This window comes from Trachymyrmex cornetzi, unplaced genomic scaffold, assembly GCF_001594075.2.
Source record: "Trachymyrmex cornetzi isolate Tcor2-1 unplaced genomic scaffold, Tcor1.1 scaffold56, whole genome shotgun sequence".
In the NCBI taxonomy this organism is placed as follows: domain Eukaryota; kingdom Metazoa; phylum Arthropoda; class Insecta; order Hymenoptera; family Formicidae; genus Trachymyrmex; species Trachymyrmex cornetzi.
Window position 1 is genome coordinate 2513204 of NW_017299871.1, and position 23783 is coordinate 2536986.

The window sequence follows — 23783 nt, forward strand, 5'->3', positions numbered from 1 at the left end:
TAAAGCTTAAAGTCTCTATTTTTGAAAGGTGCATATATCTTATAAGTTTTTGTGAGTTTAGTCATTTTTACATGTAGAAAATTACGAGCTAGATATATAGAATGGACATTTTCATTTTGTGGACCTATCACATGCCTACAAAAAAATTGCAAAAACTTTCGACTTTCTATCGTGAAAACTTAAAGTTTTTCCAACAAAATCGTTTTTTTAAATTGTTGCTAAGATCTTTTGTTATCGCGAATTAAATAACAGGAACATTTTGAGTTTGATTGCTCATAGCTTCGGTAAAAATTATTGCAATTCAAAAAACTGACTCTTAAAACTGAAACTTTGCTCTATAAAATGATATAATTGTTAATTTAAAAAAAAAAGATATAGATATGATATACAAATAAAGTAGCGCCACGAACTGTTTCAACTCAATATTTATGGTTAAAACTGTTAGCTATTCTTTTACAAGTCTTAGAATACTGACATTTTATGTTAATAATTACACGGAGAGAATTTTCTTTTAAAATTTACCCTGAAAATATCGTGATTGTGGTACAATACAATATTTTGAAGATTTTTATGCACTTCAGTAAAATTGATCAAACTTATTTTATACTTTATTGTAGTTTTATTAATAAATGAGAGATATTTATATTAAAATTTTTCGAAATACGATGTTGTCCCACGACTGTCATATTTTCAGGGTAAATTCTAAGAAAAAATTCTCTCCGTGTATAGAAAAGCACAAATTCATGGAATGGATCGCGACAATCGATTTGAACTATTTTAAAGTCAGCCGTGATTACGACATTGTAATGAGAGTATGCCGACAGATCGATGTCATTGGTAGTTATACGAAATGTCTTTGCACTAACTTTCTCGCCAGTTTCGTATACGTTATGGTACCGAAAGGTCTTACTTACACTTATAGACTCAATTAGAATAACGTCACCGTTAACCGAGAAAATCATTCAGTTAGTAATGAAATACATTGTGAATGCGTCCATAGTCGTTGAAATATATAGTTGTGGAAATCGACTCTCGGTATCGATAATACTTAATTGATGAATTTTATATTTTTTGATATTCCATTTTACTTAAATTAAATTATGTAAAATGTTGCTTAATTTAAAGATGGATCAGACGTTCTAATCTATTTTTCTTTATTTACTTTGTTATCATTTCTAGCAAAGATATGTGCATACATAAAAATTGTACAGTTATGTACTATAATGAGAGATCAGAACATGAACAAATTACAGATTGTTGAGCTTTTGTATTTATGATTTAATGTTTTCTTGCTCTTCTTTATTTATCCATAAAAGATTATTAAAATACGTTAAGTAACTGCAATATTGAGATATATTAGAATACATAAAATATGCATAAAAAATGCATTTTCTGGCAAACTGTGAATAGTTAATTTTAAGTTTAAAAACAAAGTTCTCTGAGATGATGCATAGCACCGCGAAATAAATCCACTATATACGCGAGGTAAACAGAAAACAGACGGTAGTCATCAAGTCGCATATCTATCTATATATATATATATATAAACATTTTTATGTCACGTATTTTAATATGATGAATGCTTTAACTACTGAAATTGTGTTTAAATTTTTTAAATATGATTGTATCTTTGTGAATATACCATTAATACAATTATGAAATTTACACTTAATTATAATTGATAAACACGCAAAAAGAATTAGAATTAAAAAAATTGAGCTAATTCATTATTTTAAACATTAACCCTTTTACGATTACTAGCTCGCATGATTAAAACCCTTATCGTACTAGGTACAATTTGGTGCCTCATTTATACTAATGGGGACACTAGAATCCGTTCGTTTTTTTATCTATTTAGAATGATTAAAAAAAATCTCTAAAAATTCACTAACATACTTTCAACTTTCTAGAATAAATATTGGCATTTCATTTTGGAAAATATAATAAAATGTAGTATAATTTATAATTAACGAAATACTTAAAGAAAGTTGCACGAACAGGAATCGCTCGGTAATTAGTGACTCCCCTTAGTAGGGTAAGGTTTAATTATTCATAAAAGGATCGAGATGACAATTATATGTGTCACGAAACAGATATATCTAAAGTTTCATTCATTCGGAATCAAAACGCGATGGAAAACAACTTATTACTATTTCGTAATAATTACGGACAACATTTATTTTTGTTTAACGTAAAATTTTTCTCTCTCGAATATAAGAGTATTAATATTAACTCTCGATTATGTGTTAAATGAATGAACCATACTGAAATATCTGTTTCATGATGCATGATTGTTATCTCGATTCTTTTATGAACAATTAATCGTGCGAGCGAGTAATTGTATACTGTGAGTATTTATAAACTACAACGTTTCGTATTATATTTAGCATTTTTTGCCATTACGTTTTAAAAAGAAATGTAAAGAAGAGCAGCACGCGAAACGGCACCTGTCTGTACGAACGGTATCGCACGAGTCGTAAAAAAATAACGTTAATATGAATACTCTTATGCAAAAAACGCGATTTCTACTTCTACGATTAATATAGTTTATGTAATTATTAATTTAACAAATATTTTGTTTTCGTGCATTTTTCGTTATATGACCCGTATAAAAAATTAAGCGTAACTTTGGAACTATTTATCGGTAATAAAAGGTGGTATGGTATAAAATATTTCTCTTTTCTATTAATCTCTATAGCTCATCCCATTGACCCTGACCATATTTTATATATAGACACCATAATAAGAAATTCAGCCCTTTTGTCCGTTTTGAATTTATTTCGCAATAGTGACGAATTGACGTGTGCTTGATATTTATTTTTAAAAGTTGTTCTGTCTATCAGCACGAGCCGTTTAAGGAACGCACTGTATTTTCGCGTTGATGGATCGGTTCACAATAAATGTTGACACTTTATTAATATAAAAAGTATATTATGGTATAAAATAAAGTATATCTCATAAGAGTATATCTTTCACATAAATGATGCACGCGAATGTGTTTTTGATTCACAATTGACAATGTTTTAAAACGCCTGATATCACAGTTTTGTGTAACGGCGAACACCCTGAGCCTATGTGCGGCAACGCCTGGGGGTTTCGCCACGTATGTCACTATATAATGGGCAGACACCCTGAGCCACTATGTGCGGCAACGCCTGGGGGTTTCGCCACGTATGTTAATATGTAATGGGCAGACACCCTGAGCCACTATGTGCGGCAACGCCTGGGGATGTTGCCTAACTCGCGGACGGACACGACTACGCCTGAGGCCGTCGCCTGGGGTCGTTACAACACACTGCGCTTTTCGTGTAAGGAAGCAAGTTTTCAATTCACGGCTTTGAGACAACTAATTTTTCCGACCGTTCTCCACGAGTTCCAGATCGAGACTGAGTTCACCGCGCGCCTTCCCCTCGTTTTCTCCTCGTCCAAATACCGAAGAGCAAATAGTAAATCGGCGATCTATCGTCAAATACACACGTGCGCCGCGGCTTCTATTGTCTCCGCGACGATAAGCGACGAGACAGTCGCCCGAAAGACGAGACATTCGTCTGGAAGTATATGTAATTAGGGGCGCGGAATAATACAAAAATCCATTGAAACCTCGGCTTCCTTTGATCATATGTATGGCCTTGTAATGTATATATATATATATATGCGCAAATGTGTTGTCCGTCCAACGTTTTCTTTTATATGTCGTGCACGACTGTTAGACGTATAACAAAAGTGAATCGATAATTGTACAGTAACATATACCTATAATTATAGTTGTATACACGTTTTTCAGATGACATCTTCCCTCCCACGGGTACACCTTGACGTGGTGAGAGGGCTCAGTACCCGGAGGATATATACGAAAAAAACGGTTTTTCTTAAATATCTAAAAATTTTTAGATCTATCTGAATGATATATATCTAGATACATTTTTAGATATTGAGTAAAATCGTTTTCTTCGTATAAAAATCCAACGATGGGGAAGCTAACGTACCCTCGTCGCCGAATTGAAAGTGAACGAACCGCAGCCGGTTCGTCGCGTCGCGCGTTTGCTTCGGGAGTGCCGTTCAAGTTATCGGACTAAATAGACTTTTGACGAAACCCATTTGATGGAATTCCATTTCAACGATGGAATCATACCTTCGATGTTTTGACGGTAAGCGTAACTCTCATTGAGACGTTGCTACATGTGACCTCCGCGGCGGTCATTGCAACGCTCTCACGCCAAGTGCTTCGGGCATCACGAGGTGATGCCGGCCGCGTAATGTCACGCACTTCGTAGTGCGTGTTCGCGCGGTTTAGCAACTATTGTTGCTGTCGGCTAATTGAGGACGCGCTCTGTTTGTCGGAAAATAGTTCGGCCTTTAGCGGTAAGAAGCCGATCGATTGACTCGGATTTGTCTCTGCCTGTATTCTGTAACCCGTTATACAGTCGTTATGAGTTCATAACGATTGCATGATGAGTTACAGAATTCGGCTGATGGGTCGCCCAAAAAGGAGTTGTATAACTCTGGTCAGGGCGCTCATTTCTCTGTGTTTATCTACCAGTTAAATCGCGTTTAATCTGACTTGGTCAGAGCCTAGCTCTAGTAGTCTGTAAAAGGACTGGCTCGTGACGAGGGGTTGGATCCCATTTCCTGCATTGTCTAGATTGTTAGACAATCGGCAATGGTACCAACTTTTCTCTTATTAGAGGCGCTTGTCACACCTACCAGTCTCTTGGGAGCTCGTGGCACAGCACCACTTGTGTCTCACTAGAACTAGCAGTTAGGGCGTATGATTGAGTCAATTTTAAACGTGATTTTGCGTAAAACAGAGGTGATGGACTCGATATGATCGATTTCGTCTTCTTTCGCGTGGGGCTTAACTCTTGTTCGGTATTCATCGTGTGTTTCGTATGTACTCGTCGACGTGTAGTGTTGATTCTACCGATCGAAATGGAAATATCCTTACATGGGTTTTGTAAATGATTAGTCCGCGCGCGATCATAGTATATTATTCGCGAGTGTTTTACGCGAGTGTCCTGTGCGAGAGGATCCTAATTCTGAGAGGAGGAGATCTGGGAGAGGCATCAGGCACCGGCGGAGCAACCTTGCGGTAAATATCATTTTTTGCTTACGTGACAGCAATATCTTTCTTCTGTTTATTTTTGAGTTATTCTATATTTTAATTATTTTAAAATGATAATTAAAAGAAAAGGATTATTTAAAATTACTTTGAAACTTAATAAATATGCATGTTTAAGATCTTTTTTGTAAATAATATATAATTTTTATAAATATTTAACTGAATGATGAATAAAAAAATTCGATGCTTATAAAAATTATATATTTTGAAAATTATATAATTATTTTCAAGAGAACTTTACATTTAGTAAATATTTTTTTTAATATTGATTGATTTTTTTCTGCTCTGTTTTAATTTAGATTTTATATTCTTTTTGTTACAGAATCATCGTAGCGACGTAACAGTTGCAGATGTAACTCCGCTGTTGCACATCGATTCGGTGAGTGATGCATTAATTTTTTTATGAGGTAACGGACGCAAAAAAATGGGCCATTAATCTTTAAATAATCTTTAATTCGCACTGATGAGCTTTAAATAATCGAAACTTGAAACTTGATGTTATTTTGCAATTAAAAATTCCCTATATAAATCAAATTATATAATAACCAGATTTTTTTTTGTAATTTTGTCCGCCATCATTTGAAATGTCCATAAAGAGTTAATTATGTGCGAAAGAAAAGTCACTTTTTAAATTATAATTAATCATGTTTGATTTGAATTTTCACGAATAAGGACCGCTCCCACAAACGTAACATTAATTTCAATCACGGTTTAAAAGTTAATACTCCTCATCTTTTTCTAATATTAGAATTAGAAAATTTGGTTCAACTTACTCGTCTTTCTCTAATTTTAGAATTAGAAAAAAGATGAAGAATAAGTTAAACCGAGATTAAAGTTAATTTTAAATTTGTAGAACCTAAAGTTTAAATATTTAATAAAATAACCGTCAAACGCGATATTGATTAATGAATAAATTCATTCATATCTTCTCACATTTATTTTATTCGACCGCTATAATTTATGATTGAATTTAATTTGTGATGATTAAGTGTCATTTCAATAATGATAATTAGCGCTTTGACACATGTCGTATGTGACTTTCAATTTAATGCCAATTAGATGTAAATTAAGGCAAGGTATAGATTTCTCTTATTCACTTCATTGTTTTCTTCTTGATATCAAAGACTTGGAAATTTATGTCTGGAATTCTCGCTGATGTTGCTAACAGCACACGTTATCAAAAGGTAAGGGAAGGAACATAGCTGGAAGGTGCTGAAACAGCTCTATGTATACTCGTGATTTGCCTGGCACGATAACGACGCCTACTGTGAAATCAGTCAGTTGAATTTTACGTAAGATTGCGTCAACCCTCCCCGATTCTCCCTTCCAATCTCATCAATATGTTGAGCATGGATACGTTGAAAGACACTTTGTTCAGTTTCGTACATTGATGTCCACAAAAGACAGTCTTGTTTTACATACGTAACATACGTGTGCGCCGTTTTCGACTATGTTGGACGTCGCCGTCATCTGAACGCAGTTGCGCGAAATTGCAGTCACGCGGGAAATTCTCCTCTCGAAATTCCGGGCGCACTCCCGAGGGACAACTTCGACTTCCGGTTCACGGGAACGTCGGTGGACCACCGTAATGGATCCAAGTCCCGTGCATGCAATTATTATAATGGGCGCTGAGCGCGACGATATAACTTGATTTGGTCCACCCTTCTGTGGAACGCCGACGGTGCCGACGACAACTATGACGACTATGACTACGACGACGACGGTGACGATGAGGCGTTACCATTATAGTTTGGTCCGTGGAGAACGCTATTGTCTATCATTGTCTATTGCACGTGTTGTGTTTCCGGTTCTTCGACGCGTGATTGAACAATCTGAGAGGCTACTTCGTTCCGCGATTACCCGCGGGACCCGTGGTGGTTGAAGGTGGTTTCGCATTAAATGTCCGCGATTTCACTTCATCGTTCTCTAATCCCACATCGGCATTGCGACGGTCGTCGCACGTTCGGAACTTTGCGATACTGTTAGACCGCAGAATTAGCGCGAACGTGGTTATCTCAGTTCGGTTACGATCGCGTATTAATCAGTTTGAGAGTAATTTTGAGAATAAACTGTAGCAAGTTGAGAGGGATAAGTTTAATGAATTGCAAATATAACTGATCCACAACGTTTTACGCTACGAATGTAGAACTTTATCGGTTTTTGGACTTGTCTGGATGGGTTTGTATTCTTTATTTTTTTTATTCGAATTTTTTTCTCGTCAATAGATCGGAAGACAGATTGTGTGTGTATAGGGTAATCGTAAAAATAAAGTTACGTTCGCTAGGAACGATGATGAAATGTTTTTGCGATTGTGCAACTCTGTTTTTATTTTAAAATGATTAGAAAATCTGTATTTCTTTGATATCGGAACACTGAAATAAATAAGAAATCTTTTTGCCGTATTTTAATTTATATTTAACTGACAAAAATAAATGAAATTAAATTAGTGAACAAAATAATTGTGTTACATTTTAAACAATAAAAGAACAAAGGAAGACCAAAAAGACTCTATATAGACGAAGAAAAACTAGATAAAAAAGAATTTATTAATATAAACTAGTAAAATTAATACGGTACGCTTTGACTTCACTAATTGTAAGTCATCCTCAGCCGTAAAATTAATCGCCGCATGAAAATAAGGAATAAAAAAAATAATAGACTAAATAATAAATTATACCATAGAAACATTGAATAAATAAATAAATAAAAAGAATAGCAAAAAACCACATCAAGTCAAACACGTAAATAGAAAACGACATTAATTTTATAATAAATAACATTAAAGGAAAGTTAGGTTAAATAGATAAAAAAAATGCTGTTTTCCTCAAAGTGAGTCCATACAAAAGAAGTAATGTCCAGATTTGAAAAAAGAAAATCGAAATCAATTTTCCGTTTACATGTGAAAAAGAGTACAGTCAAAAAAGTAAAATTCAATCTTGAATCAATATCTAAAACGTTGAGGATGTAGGTGCATATCGTCCAATATGTAATAGATGTTAAAATGAAATATCAAAGCAAACTGAAAAATAGGTACGAATGCGTGTTTGACAGGTTTAATAAAGCTTTTTGCTCCTAAGAACTCAAATAAATTAATCCATTTGCTCGTCTATTTGGCCGTCTTTTGTTTTTTCTATTGTGAATATAAAAAGTACATGTCAAAATAATTACAGAAAAAATAATTTGGCTGAGGTATCTAAAAATTTAAATAGATATAGATCTGAAAATAAATTTGTTTGGAGCAACAAAATAATTATGAGAACATTCAAATTGGTTACTAGAATGTTAAAACTTTTTGCAGCGTTGTATATAATTATTTTGATGGTCCAACAAAATTATTTTCGGATTTGTATCTACCTAAATTTTTAGATACTTGAGCAGAAGCGTTCTTTCCGTGAAGTAATTACAAATTAATTCAAGTCAAAATTATTATTATTATTACAATGAATCAAGTTATTGCGAACTATATGAATGACTATATGAATATGATAAGAATAATACTATAAATAAAATTGGGAATTGATTGAAATAATTTATTCTGTAATATTTGCTTACAATTAATATGTAACATAGATTAGTGAATTAACTATTGATTGCGTATCCATTCGCTTATTGGAAAATTTCTATATTATTAGCCAAGAAGAGATTATATTTCGACATTTTACGAAACGAACTGCAACAAACGAGCTTACAATAATAATCCATTGTAATCTCTTTTGCTTAATGTTCGCGCTCATACGTATACCTACTTTTCCAATACATTATATGCGACTATAAATAATAACTGCATCTTTATAACGTGTTATCCTTGCCGGTCGGCTCGCACATGTAAAGCAATAATTAATTTAACCGATGATCCACCCATAACAATAAAACATCACTGCGTACGCGGTATGCACACACATTCTCTTATGGTTGCCTGATTTGCTGGCACTTCGAGTAGTTTCAGAAATGGGTTAATCGTAGCGCTTGTTTAATTAATCGAATCTCGGTCCGCGTGTAGAACGTGCGTGGCGATCTGCAAAGTTACAACGGGAGTAATTGCACCCGGGGGTATCGAAGAAACATAGCCAATTAAAAGTTTGTATTAAAATGTGTTTGTATTAAAAATCATGGGAATTTTTTCTCTATACCGTATAATTTCCGCAACGTCCTCTAGATTTTTCTGTATTGATTCAGGAGATATTTTATAGAATTAAATTTTAATTTTAACGATAAATTCTTTAATTTATTAAAAAGATAATTGTCAAAAATATAATTTTTTTTAATGGAATAATTTTGGTATTATTTGTATGAGAGTGAGTAAGTGAATGAGAGACAGGAGGAGAGAGAGGCGGAGGAGAGTTTTCTTATGAAATATACTCTCCATAGGAAGAGAGAAAAAAGGAAATGAGGAAGGATTGAGGAGGGAAGAAAAAAATATAATAAATATTTAATTAAATTATTTCATTATTTCTTACTTTAGTATTCTATAATTTTCGTTCAAAGACTACTGTTTATTAAAATATTTATAATATTGTAATAATGTAAATAATGACAGTTTCATAAAAGAGAAACTAACTACAAATTATTAAGAAAAGTTTTGATAATTTTTTATGTATATATTGTATATATTTAACATATATCCCTATATACATTAAACTATTAATACTAGATTTATAATAGATTTATAATAGATATTTGACATATAGCGAATACAGAGCAATTTAAATATTTAATATTTTCTATCTAACTTTTTTCTATCTAATATGTCATAAAATACGAATAAATCAGTCTTAGATCTTCTTTAATCTATATTCTTTTTTTAATCATTTGATCGAAAAAAAATGAGTGATTAGAATTGCAAATAATTTTATTACATTTATAATACTTTGTGACAGTTTTAAAAATAAAATGATAGAAACGACAGCTTTTATCATTATCGTTTGTTGATTACGTTAAATTATCGTTTATTGATTACGTCAATTTCCATATTTTGTCAGTCCTTTGATTTTTATTATCATCTTTTCCAAAAGAAAATGCAATAGATTGAGGATACTTCATTATTTATGGCTAAGGTTGTTATAATCCGCAAAGATATTTATTAGAAAGATATTTATTAGAATTTTTTTAAAAAATCCCGAGCACCCACATGTGAAAACGCATTCTTAAGTTTTTTCAATTAAGTTATGACTATGGTTTTGTTTTTACAAACGGTTTGTTATCTTAAGTTTCTTATCCTTTTAGGAAGTACGTTGTCGATAACTTTGGTTTATGGAGCAATTATGTCTTGTTATTATTGCGAAGCATGCTCTCTCTGGTAAAGATAGAGATGGTTAGACAAATAGATAGATAGATAAGTAGAGAGAGAGAGACAGAGAGAGAGGGGGGGGGGGGGTAAAGATCTTGTTATTATTACATGTTATCGTGTGCATGCGGGTATAAGCGCGGCTCAAGGACCATTACCGTGTCGATGGTAGCTCAGCAGATCGGATCTTCCGCTCTTGTAAATTCGTAGATGGACAGTAATTCTGGTAGTGAACAGAACTGTTGGTCTCTTGGTTTGCGGGCGCATCATACTAACCGAGGTACTAACCAGTGTCAACATGTCCGCTATTCGCGCGACGAAACGCTATTTGAATAAGTGGTACAGCGTTGCAACATATGCATTCAATTATAAGGTTAGCGTCGAATGTTCTAAATACGTTTATCGCCCGATCGCTCATTCATAAGTTAATATGAAAAATTCTCGCGTAAAAATTTTTATACAGTTAAATGTTATGGAAGAGTTTATTTTCGCGTTAAGATTCACAAACTCATATCGATAGCGGATTTCCAAGCACGATCAAAGAGATATATTTCATACGATCAATATAGACGTACGTGTTTGAATTTACAACCAGATTCTGGTATAGTCCCAGCCGTGTGAGCGGAACCGAATTTGCGAATAGCGTTTGTACGGCTCTCCGTGTCTCTTGTTCGTCTCGCTTCCACGGCTCGTCCTCTCTGCTTCGATACCTCACTATGTGGCTACGCTTTGGTGTAATTGCATTGGGCTGTGCGTTCATTTGAACGTCGTGCGATGAACCATAGACCATAATAAGTAATTATACGCATGATGATAGAGACTCGTATTCGCGTATTATACAGAATATACTTACAGTATATAGGTATTGTGCGTATATGTGTTTCTTTCTTCAATGTGTATGCGTAATACGTGATACGGAAAAAATGATTTTGCTAAAATATCTAAACATTTAACTACATACAGATTTGAAAATAATTTTGTTTGGAACGTCAAAATAATTAGTGTGCTACACAATTATTTTAATGATACAACAAAATTATTTTCAGATATATTTAGCTAAATTTTTAGATATTTCGGCAAAACTGTTTTTCGGTATATTATAAGAATGGCAAATAAATATAATACGCGAATATCTGCTCTCTAAAAGTGAATGGGTGTATTATTGCAGACTTTAGTACTATATTTATTATTGATGTAATCATCAGTGAATATTTACTGTTTTTCAATAATAATACACTGATTCACTTTTAAAGGATCTGATTTTCTACAGATTTGATATACATTGACATGCAACAGTAAATATTTTCTAATGATTATATCAGTTGTAAGTGTAGCACTGAAGCCACTGGTTTTTAGAGAGTATCATCGCGCGTTTATATGATATTTGATCAATTACTTAAGAGAATGTTCGAAATGAGAGCTAGATTTTCAAATAAAAGCCCCAAAGTTAAGTTTCGAATGATTTTCTCGATGTAAAATTCTTTTAGTTCCTTTATATGTATACACTTTTTCACTTCACTATTTAAATACGATCATTCTCGACATTTAAGACGCAATGTAGCAGTTTCTACCTTCCCGTTAGTGACACTATAAAATTTCTTTTGATTGCCACTTACGCTGATAAAAAGGAGTTTTGCTCTCGAGTTTTGAGTCACTTGAGTAGCGATCCTCGAAAAGAGAAGCCTTGTTCGTGCGCTTTTGATTTTAAAGTGGGCGAACATCAAGGTAGAATCCAAGGAGATTAATTAAAAGAATTTAATAGAAATCTCGAGACAAGGTTTTTTTAGGGTTTTTCGTTCGTTGGTCGATAGGTTGGTCGGTGGCAACTCAAATGCAACAAGTTTTGATATGTGTTTCAATATAACTCGTCGACGTAATGAGAGGAACATTTCTGTATCGTCGCCTTTATCAAGATAATTATAAATTACCAGATAGCTGTAAATTACCAGAAATATTAGGAGAGCAATTTATTTTGTGATATGCACTTATTTTATTTTACCGTTTTATAAAACGTAAAATATTAAATTCTTTTGAATTAATATACATATCTGGAAATCATTTTCGCTTTAAATTGATTTTTATTGAAAAGAGATTTCCGTGATATTATACTTTTTTCTTTTTTAAAGGAGAAAATACCATTGAATAACAAGATACATATATAAAAGTCATCATCAAATTTTTTTCGTCTTTATAAGTTAATTATATTAAGTGTTAGATACACCAATTAATTTCTTTTATTTTTATTGATCATGTTAGATCTATTTTAACTATACAAAAATAAAAATACTCTATAAAATATATTTATAGAAAATAAGATAATGTTTTTGCTGCGATACCATGAATGAACAATACGTTGTGTAAACATTTATTTCAAAATTTCCACAGTTTTGTTAAATAGTTTCTTTGTGATTTTTGTAATTTGCTGTAGGTTTTGCTTGTACCTATAGTTTAAATCATATATCTGCTGGTGATAAAATAATTTATTAAACAAATTTATCCTCTCTCTCTCTCTCTCTCTCTCTCTATCTATCTCTCTGTTTCCTAACATAATAACTGCAAACTAACTTTCTCTGACCGTTATCTACTCAGCCACAAGTTTACTAGGTTTAAGGCGCGTTTATGGACGTGAACATCAACAAATGAGCGAGCAAACGTTCATTGACTCGTTACAGATACATGTAAAGGACGATTTTGTTGAATTAAAAATTTTGCAGGCTATAAATGTGAAAATAATTTGTTGGACCGTTAAAATATTATGTTGAAAACTAAAAAATGATGAGCAATGCTGCAAAAAAATTTGATATCCTAATAACCAGTTTGAATTTTTAACAAAATTATTTTCGAATTTGTATCCAGCAAAATTTTTGATCTTCCAGAAAAATGGTTTTTTTCATATATTTACAGGTGTTTGCATCATCTAAGAAAGTAATAAAAATAATATATACTTTATATTTTTAACATAAGTTTTTATTTATATTTATCATTAAGATATGAAACGACTAACAATTTTTAATAACTTATACAACATTTTCTTTCGTGTGTAATCTATAATTAAAGATAATTATCACATTAACGAAATATCCAGAAATTCAGACATCATGGAGTGTGTTTGTATCAGCGATAAATTTTCCGGAATGTTCTGGATGCCGATGTTACGCGAATAGAGCAATAGTAAGTGCGACCGAATGAACCAACTTGTCCTAAATCCTCGTACATGTATATATAGTACATCACCGTGGATCTATTCGTTCGGTTGTATTTGCAGGTTGTATATTAAACATAGTTTTCGGCGACAAAGTCACGCCGTTTCTCTTCGTTTGCAAATTATGCCGCACTTTGCGGAGGAGGTGCACAAGCGCAGATGCTGCAGATTCGCAGCTTCCGCGACGTTGGCCGCGATATGTATCGCCTAGGGATGCGGGTCAACGATATCTCGGCCGATCTGAATACTGCATTGAAGGTACCATTGCTGTCACGACGTTACCAGACGCACATTGCATCGTGTGCGTCTATATACAGAATGATGAGAGATTTTGCGAAATAAATAATGTTGCCGAATATAAAAAATTCAGCAGGCGAATCAACGCTGGAAAAGCCGCCGTAATCAATCCTGCGTGCGTTTTGGGGATTTGTCGTGTTGAAGCTTTACCGGATACTCGCCCGGAAGTAATTTTTTTTGTTCGGAAATCGAAAACCACTGTACGTGTACCCTGATATGTCGGGATATGCCAAAGGTTTCGTTTTTCACAGAATTCGCGCGATTAGCATATCGATTGAAATATTTATCGCGTTGTATATTTCACAAATATATAGATATATCTGCGATATATATTTGTGTATGCAATATATACTAAGGCTTTTATTTAGTTTGTTGCTTGACATACACTACTTCATTATGTCAAATTATATTCAATTTTAGTTATTTTTAATCACATTTCTATAGAATTTAATTAAAACAATAGAATTAAATTTAACTCAAGAAAATACAACTTGAGTTAAATTTAATTTATTAATTGTTATAAGTATAAACGTTAATATGAACGTTGTTTAATTTAAAACTAATTACAGAAAGAATTAATTTACATTTTGACACACATGAAAGTGTGTCAAGAAAATAATGAAATGTTATTTATAAGTCGAAAAATTATAAGGTTAATTATTGCTCCAATATCATTGCTCCTTTGACATATATAACGGTGCATAATCACATTTAAAGATTAGGAGGAAGCATCATTCTTCGTTAAAAATTATCTGACGATTATAATAACAAAATTACATGCGGATGAGAGAGAGAGAGAGAGAGAGAGAGCACGAATTAGAGAAAACATTGTTATAAAAAGGGCTATAAATGTGAATACAAGAAATACGTACATATAAGTAAAAATTTGCTTTAATCGTAAATATAGGATTTCTTTTATTTAATTATATCTACAATCTATTTCCATTTTATTGTCTTTGAAAGAAATGCATTGCATTTGTGTAGCGGAAAGAGCAGAAATAAATAGACCATAGGACGGTTATTTTTAGGTCAGTTTACAAAATAATTTCTTTCTCTTTAGACGTTGGCCAACTATTTGAGGTAACCTTATATGAAAAGTTTAGATACTGTGTCATAACGAGCTCTCATATTTTCTACATGAAATACATCTCCCATGTGGGCACTTCCTAAAGAAACTTTAAATCCAGGGCTAGCTTTTAATTTGCTTTAGGATACGCCGGCAAGTTTTTCAAGCTTAATGTCAAGAATGCGATGTAATTCACCCGTGACGACTTTCTCGTGGGTATACACAGGACGTAATCCTAAAACACTCTATTTTACTCGCTAAGTTTTCAGAGAGCGCAGAAAAATCTTCCCAGTAGGAATCGCGTGGCGGAGAAAAGCGTCAGCAAAACCCGATGATTTTGCCGAAACTTTGGAACACGTAGAGTGGCACCGAGTTTTTGTACCGTAATTCGATTTTTCGGAGTTAGTTAAAAGCACTCTTTAAAGTTCCGCTTGCCGCAACGCTACATGGGAAGCTATCAGAGATGGAAGAGGAACTTGGCGGGCTCCGAAAGTTTTATGAGTTCTAATGCAGAATAAAGGGATAGTTACAAAAGTTAACTGCGGAACAACCGTTTATTTTAACGCTCAATCTTTACATCCTGTCTTCGCGATCTCGTTGAACAAGACCGCGCTTTAGCAGTGGTTTGCATTGCGAATACAGTTTTCTATATTGTATTATACTAAATCACTAACATTTAATAAAGTCACGATAAAAAATGTAATTGATAGCCACATTTATTTGTGAGATAATATGCATATTTATTGTGAGATAATTGTGTGCAATAAAAATATGTGCGGTAATCTAAATAAATAAAAAATAATATTATTGATTTTAAACAGAAACATTGAAAAATGTCTATGTTGCATACATGACATTTTATATCATTCCTTTACTTCGAAAGTGACATGACATAAAACATTAGGTAGTTAATTGTAAGTACAAGAAATAGTTACGCGCGCGGCTAAAATAAGATGTTGGAATAGTATATATCAATATATTCTCTAAAAATGAGAATCAGTGTATTATTACTGAAAAATAATATATTAAATATTCGCTGATGATTACATCAGTTATAAGTGTAGCACTGAAGTCACTGATTCACTTTTAGAGAGTATATTTAAATGCTTTTTGAGTCAGATATTAAAACATTATAAGTTTTTTTTTTAAATAAGAACTGTTTTTCAATTCAACAGACAGTTATTAACAGTTATTAATAAAACGATTTTGATGTCCTACAAAGTTGTAATAAATCCAGAATAATTTCTCAAAACGAAACAATTCTTTTTCCGAACTACTTTATCACTAATCAACTTATGCGATCACTAAAATGTTAACTCTAAATGTTCTCCATAGAAAACTCATTTTTACAAAAAACGACACAACTCAAAATGTATCACTCTGTAATAGAACATATTATGGTTTCTTTGGAAATCTTCAGACTGACACAAATACTATTTAGTGGACGGACTGTGAAGTTAAGTTGGTTTATTTTTGATGATTGCTAGAGTAATCTTTACTTAACTCATTCATTAATAACTTAAAAGTTATATTTTTAAGTTATATCACTTTTGAAGTAAGAGAATGACATCTGTACATGACTTTTATTGCACATTAAATATGGCAGAATGGCTTCAGTAAAAAGATAAAAAGATAGACTTCTATATTACGAAATTATTGACCCGTTTCTAACGATTACGTACAAAGAACAAACTAGCATCGCGGCGCGAAACCACCATTTCTTGATGCGCAGTCGCCATGTTGTGTCTAATTCGGTTATGAGATGGCGAGGGATCGAATTAAAAATGCGATAAAAGATAGATGGACGCCAGCAGGAAGGAAATAAATCGAAGTTAGCAGCGGGTCGATTCTTCGCTCGGTTGCGGAGGGCACTTGCGAGGACGTGACCTCTGCTCTCTCTATACCTCTTTCACTCCATTTTTCTCTCTCTCTCTCTCTCTCTCTCCCGTTTTCTCCATCTCTCTTTAGCTCGGTAAACGGACTCGCTTGAAATTCAATGGACGTTGGCAGGCCGCATAGCCATCCGTTCCTGTCGAAATACCTTTCAGAACGCCTCGGCTTCGCGCGCATCGTTTCGCCGCCGACAAGCCGCGTCTGATATCCAACATTTCTCGCCCGGGCGGTTTAGTATCTCCGGCCGAAGCGATGTGGGAATGTTACATCGTCGTCTTCTTGATCTAGCAATGCTGTTCTCGCCGGGGACGTACTGCGGCGTGGATAAAATCATCTCAAGCTCAAATAACACTGTTACCGAATCATCTGTGGAATTAACCGGCATGTTGCCGTTGAGAGATAAGTCAATTTCTCGGTCTTCGACAAATCTTGAGATTCGAGATGTTATTTTACCTCTCAAATTTCGCAAAGCTGCGAAATAAATTATATCTAATTGTAAACAATTAGATATCGTGAGTTTAAATATAGGTGCACGAAGAAGATTTTGTTAAAGTATTAAAAAATTTAGTCTATATAATAAATACATAATAATAGATACAGATCTGAAAATAGTTATATAAAACGCTCAAATATGATAATAGTGCTGCAAAACGTTTTGACATTTTAGTAACCAATTTGAACATTTTTATCTAATTATGTTTTGACACAATCCAATAAATTTATTTTCAGATCTGCATCTAGCTAAATTTTTTAATCTTCAACAAAATTGCTTTTTCAGTGTAGCTGCAGAAATACGCATAGTATCTTTCTCGATTTTCTCTTATACGAAAATATTTAAAAATAAAGGTACATATCTATAAATTTGAAGTAAATTGTTTTGTAAAACAATTAATTATATATCTGGATCTACATGGATATTAATCGATTTAAGGAAATGTTAACGTGTAATCTTTTATGGCTCTTGCAATTACGATTAGCGATGACTTGGTGCGCGCAATATAAACTTGCCGACAGTAAGTTATATAAGATTCGACGGTGAATGTTCCTAGGGAAGGAAATATATTTTATGGAAAGTTCCATTTCGTTTCTCTAAGGAGATTTGGATTACGAAAGGACGATTCCGCGGTATATCAGAATTCCTTCTACCGTCGGCCATTTAGTACCTCGTAAATGTGCCTTACTTTGGCTTCGAGTGAGATTTTCCAAGCCATCGCGAACCTGAGGGTATCCATATTGAGATCGTTTGTTGTTAAGTTAGAGTTTATTTCGATATTATCGACGGCTTCTCAACAAGAATCTCAACAAGAAAGTTATTTTAAATTCCTAAAAGTTATAATTACTTAAATCGCTATTAAATTCATGGCTTATACGCATCACGCAGTTTGTGAAATGTATAAACATTTAACTGTAACATTGGTGAAACTTAAAGTATAACAAATAAGCGAAGAGAACCTTATTCAAGCAAAGCGGATTTTGATGCCTAATAATATTCGTATAAACTGGAAATTGTAAAGCAATATAAGAGGACAACAGTCAAAAATGAACAAAATTAAAGATGATAAATAAATAACAATAAAAAATTTGTTTTCTAAAAATTTACACAATGAATTTTCTAAAAATTTATACATATCGACTATACTTAGTAGTCTTCATTAGTAAGATAAAAATAATCAAAATAAAGGTATTGTATTGGAAATTGTGAAATTTACGTAAACACCAGTGTGGTTAAAACATTATTCGACACCAAGGTCTGCTTTAACTGAATATAATTTTCTTCGCTTATTTGTTCACGGAAAAAGCAATTTTGTTGAAGAATCTAAAAATTTAGCTAAATACTGAAAATAATTTCGGACCATCTCAAAATAATTTTGTAGGAGTCTTATTAAGCATGATGAGCAATGCTGCAAGATATATATTTTAATATTCTAGCAACCAATTTTGTCATCCCATATTATTATTTTGATGATTCAGCAAAATTATTTTCAGATCTGTGTATTTAACTAAATTTTTTAGCAAAATTATTTTCTTTGTGTTATTTACATATTAGTCAATTTTTCTCTTATTATCATAAATTGTATTACTGTGCTAAATTACGAGAAAAATGAACCAAACGACTTTTTGAGAAAGAAGATGATAAAAAGTATGTATTCTCGATATCGTTTTTGTTTACTCTTACGTCGTTGATATTGTTGTTTCGCGGTTCGCATGTTGAGCTTGTGTTTGAGAAAGATAGCGTTCTACGAGTACGCGGTAATTTGTCAAGTTTATGTTTAAACGCGACGATATTCTGTGCCGTATTTAAGGTAGACAAATTTCTCGGGACATTTCGACGATGAAAACAAAAAGAAGAAAAAAGAAGCGCTTTTCGCTACCGCAAGATTTAGTTGTTCCCTGGCATGAGAGACCTCCGTAATGTTTGCAAGAACGTGAATATATCGTCTACCTGACTGCATGGGATTCCTAAAGAGATTTGGATTACCTATTCCTTCTCAGTGCCGTGACTGATATCGCTAAGATTTCCGTGACCATTTCTATGTCGGGAACGATTTGTCGTCGGAACGTTTTGGTCAGATTCAGGCATTATTACGTTATGAACACACATCGGTGCTCATCGCGGCATTTTTTATTTGTTTGTTAGCCTGGAAAGAAACTGTTGTTGTGGAAAGAGTTGCTGCTCATTATAAAACTATGCAAGCTTATGTTTGTTCTCAGTGCTTCTATAACTTTTCAACTTTTGACATTAAGTAACGGAATCCCGGATTATCTTGAAACTTAAGAGAAAAGATTTGTGAGTTACTTGAGCTGGGATAAAGTACTAAGAATCCTTCAAATTATGATAATTATTTTATAATTACTGTCTTAACCAATGAGAAAGTTTAAAATATTTTATTATACGTCATCACATCGTTTAAATATATGTTGTTGCTGTAAAATCGACATTTGGAGATGTATACATACAGATTGCGTATCATCTTTTAAAGCAGTTTAGATTATCCGTTGTCGTTCCTCAGAAGTACTTGCAAGGCCAATTTCTTGAGCCACTTGCACGTTCGAGCTCAAGTGGACTTCTCGAAAATAGCCAGTCACCGTGCGGTCGCACACATGTTTACCGTCAATCTCACTGAAATCCTCGATTCGTGTTCGCTTGTATCCTCTGAGCACTTTAGCCTGTAGTCGCACTTTTGTCTTGTAGTGCCGTTAGAAATGTACCAGCAAAGATATATATTATTTTTTCTCTTTTTGCATTCAAAATCAGATCCATACTCAGAGAAAAACGTAGTTGATAACAATCATAAAAGTGACGACTATGCAAGTTTTATGTAGAATTTATATATGTGTATAATTGAATAAATTATTTTATAGTTGTTGCAACTGTTTTTCAACTACACATTAATTGTGCATAAAACTTGTATAGTTGTAACCTTTATAGTTGCTATCACTTTTCCTATTATACGTACAAAATATCAAGATAAAATGGAATTCTATTATTCTTTTCGCCAAAATAAATATGTCCTTTTTTCTTTTACATTTATTATTTCGCTTTTTTAGTTATTCTTTTATATTTTATTTAAAGAAATAGATAGCATTCACTAGAGATTACGTGGTTGTCGAAATTATTTACACAATCAGTATTTCACCATTTTGTTATCTTTAAAATATATGCATTGTTATTTTCGCCACAAAAAAGAAATGAGCAGAAAATAGAACAATTGTTTTTAGGTCAATTCACAAAATAATTTTGTCATCTTTGTAATTGACACTTTTATATTTTGCTTTCAGTACACTTTCTTTTTTTTACCGATAGTCATAAAAATGGATACATTATATCCATGTCTAGCGTTTTTCGCGCGCTCTTTTTATTCCCGAAGATAAATATCCAACATTTCGTGGGTCCACATTGATTGAGAAAATATCTGAAACTAGAGTACACCACAGGAAATTTGATCGAGGTGACAAGAGTGAAAAGTGTATAAAATATATCAGTGTCAGTCCAGAGCGAAAATAAATTTTATCGATTTTTTTATGTTTGTCATTCTGGGGGTTTGACAATTAAAAACAGGATTAAAAATGTTTTCTTCACAGTAATACAAACGACGGTCTTTTTGCACTCGCGAAAGTTGTCTGTAAATAAATTACGTTTAACAATATATTCTTTTTTTGTTTTTCTCACGGTGGAAATTTAATTAACATACAAGCGACGTTGTAAATATCTTGGGAATTAAGATAGCATGAAACGTACATTTAGGTATGTGAAACGTCAATTTTTCCTCATGTCTTAAGTCGTCGTGCACATCCAGGAAATTTCATTTAAACTAACGAGTTCAAGTTGCAGATATTTTCTCTTCTTTTATTCCATTAAACATTTCTTTCGTGATAAGATAATTGATTTACTTATTATAAAATCCGCAACTCGTATGGTTATCGTTGATTAACGATACGTCAATGAGGGACGTGTTTTCAATTTTAATTACCGCGAGTGCGATGTTGAATAATTCACTGATTCGTAGACCGGAACTTTGATAATTGCGAGAAGTAGCCGCGAACAGGTAGGAATTTTTAATTAGCAAATGATTGATATGACTTTTTAATTCGTATAGCAACGTACGGTTGCATGGAATAACCACGCGGTCGCTAACCAAGTTAGCGTTGCATCGAATTTCTCGAATTTCGACGTTTTATTCATAAATAAAATATTTCAATCGCTAATGTTAACGGCCAAACAGCTTTACGTTCCTATTGGTGGATGCAAATAATAGATATATGTAAGACTTTTCCGGCATGGCGTAACTATGATACTGACGTAGTTTACATGGTGTAGTATTAATACATATGCATGCAAACCGTGAAAATCAACGAAGCAATGCGAGCGAAACAGATTCGAGGATGCAAATACGTATCTGTGTATTTGTGCAAATCAATGAATAATTTTATTCATGACGTAACCGCCGCGGCTTAAATATGTAAATTATAAGACCTACTTAAAAGTTTTCTCTGTCACGACGTGTTATTACGTCGATAAACGGATTAAACAACCGTCGTTCCTAATACGCGCGGAATATTCGCGCGGCTCGGACGACTCTTGTTTCCGCGTACCGTTTTCTCTTTTTTCAATAAACAATGACGAACCTGCAGCACTTCCTCGTTACTCTTTGATGCAGATGGGGATAATTTATTCCCGGCGCAGCACGGTCGATAATGGCGACGTTAATTTCGTTTATTTACGGCGTTGTGCTGCTCAAGCGCAAGGCCCAGTGATTTAGGAACCTCGAGCGATTCGCGATTCACATCGAACATTATTAATATGCATGAGAAGATGAGCGTAAAGCGTCTGGCGCGTGGTAAGGACGTAGAGCATTCCTCTGCATGCACGCGCGCGAGTATATATGTTGGACGATAATACACGCGTGCAGAGCGCGGCAATGTCGAAAATTGCATCTCCAGATAAGTGCATCCAATCAAGCAGGATGTAAGCATGTTAACTTAATTATGGAAAGAGGTCGAAGGAGAATCGAAAAGTGGAGATGAATTTCGAGAAATATCTTGAGGTATTATTTCATCCGCCTGTACGATGAATCTTTCACGGTACACGGTATCACGAAAGAACATATACAAATTAAGACTTGTCTGCATTCATAAGAACTTAGAGCCGATCTTTTCGTGAAAATTGGATGGCTTTTAGGTATGCAGAGCGCTCCGTAATAGGCGCAGTTGATGAAGCGAGCTGTAGGATTCCTTGGGGAGGAATAAAGCGACTTTTGTACTAGTAGAATATAATTAAACGTTCTTTTTTTGTAATTTTCAAAGTTTTAGTATTAAACGTTAATGTATATTAAATTGAGATTTTGATGGTCTTAAAATTAACCACAGAGTCAAATTATATTATCCGTTTGTATATTCCAGAAATTTAATCCTTAAAAATCTCCTATTGTAATAGTTCTCGTAACTTGAAAAATTATTATTTCTATCTCAATTTATAAGAAACAATTAGTTTATATTTTCTATTGATAAGAAATAGGGTTTTGCATATTCAATACACCAATTACTTACATTTTTGCACCAAAGCCATTTCAATGGAAAGTTTGACTGCAAATTCTTACAAAGCAGAGTTTAAGCATTTTATATAAAAGAAATCAAGTTTTTCTCTCTCAGAATTAACAAACGAGCTTTCAAGGCTTTTTCATTTAAAGAAAAGTATTGTAATGTATTTTATGCCAAAGAATAAATTACATGTTAATTAGTATGTTATTTTAGTCAAGAACAGTAAATAATAACTAAATATATTTGGATATTATAAAATAGATATTATATGTTATATAATATATTATAATATATAATAATATAATATATAATATGTTATTAATATGTTGACTAACACATTAATTTTCTTATAATGTACATTTATGGAATAGGAAATACTGTTACGTATTTTTCTTTAAATAAAAGAGCCATACAAACTATATTATATATGTATGATAAATTGAATAAATATATATTTACATTTAAAATGTATAACCATGGAAACCCGATTTTATTTTAAATTATTAAAAAGGTGAACATAGCACTTGGTTCTTTTTAGTTTAAAAATTTTTCTACATTTGAATTATTTAAAATACTAATAATCAAATTTAAGATAATTAAGAATGGCACTTGATTTATTTTATATAAAAGTTCTAATCTGTTAAAAAACTTATCTATTATCCCATCTTAAATAACCGTACACTGATATATTTTTACCTATTTACTGATTGTAACTTATACAATATTTTAGTATTAAAATTCACACAACTCATATTTCTGATTTTTTCATTTCGTAAAAACATTTTAATATTAAAATTCTTGGTCATATATTTTTATCAAATATAGAAGGTAGATTTTATAAATAAGAGATCCTATAAAATTACGTGTAGATTCGTTAAGTCAT

General features: G+C 32.9%; 1 protein-coding gene across 2 annotated transcripts in view; it reads right to left on the reverse strand.

Moving 5' to 3' along the window:
- Mp (collagen XV/XVIII-type protein multiplexin) overlaps positions 1 to 23783 on the reverse strand; it is a 300206-nt gene that overhangs the window by 93688 nt on the left and 182735 nt on the right. The window lies entirely within an intron of this gene.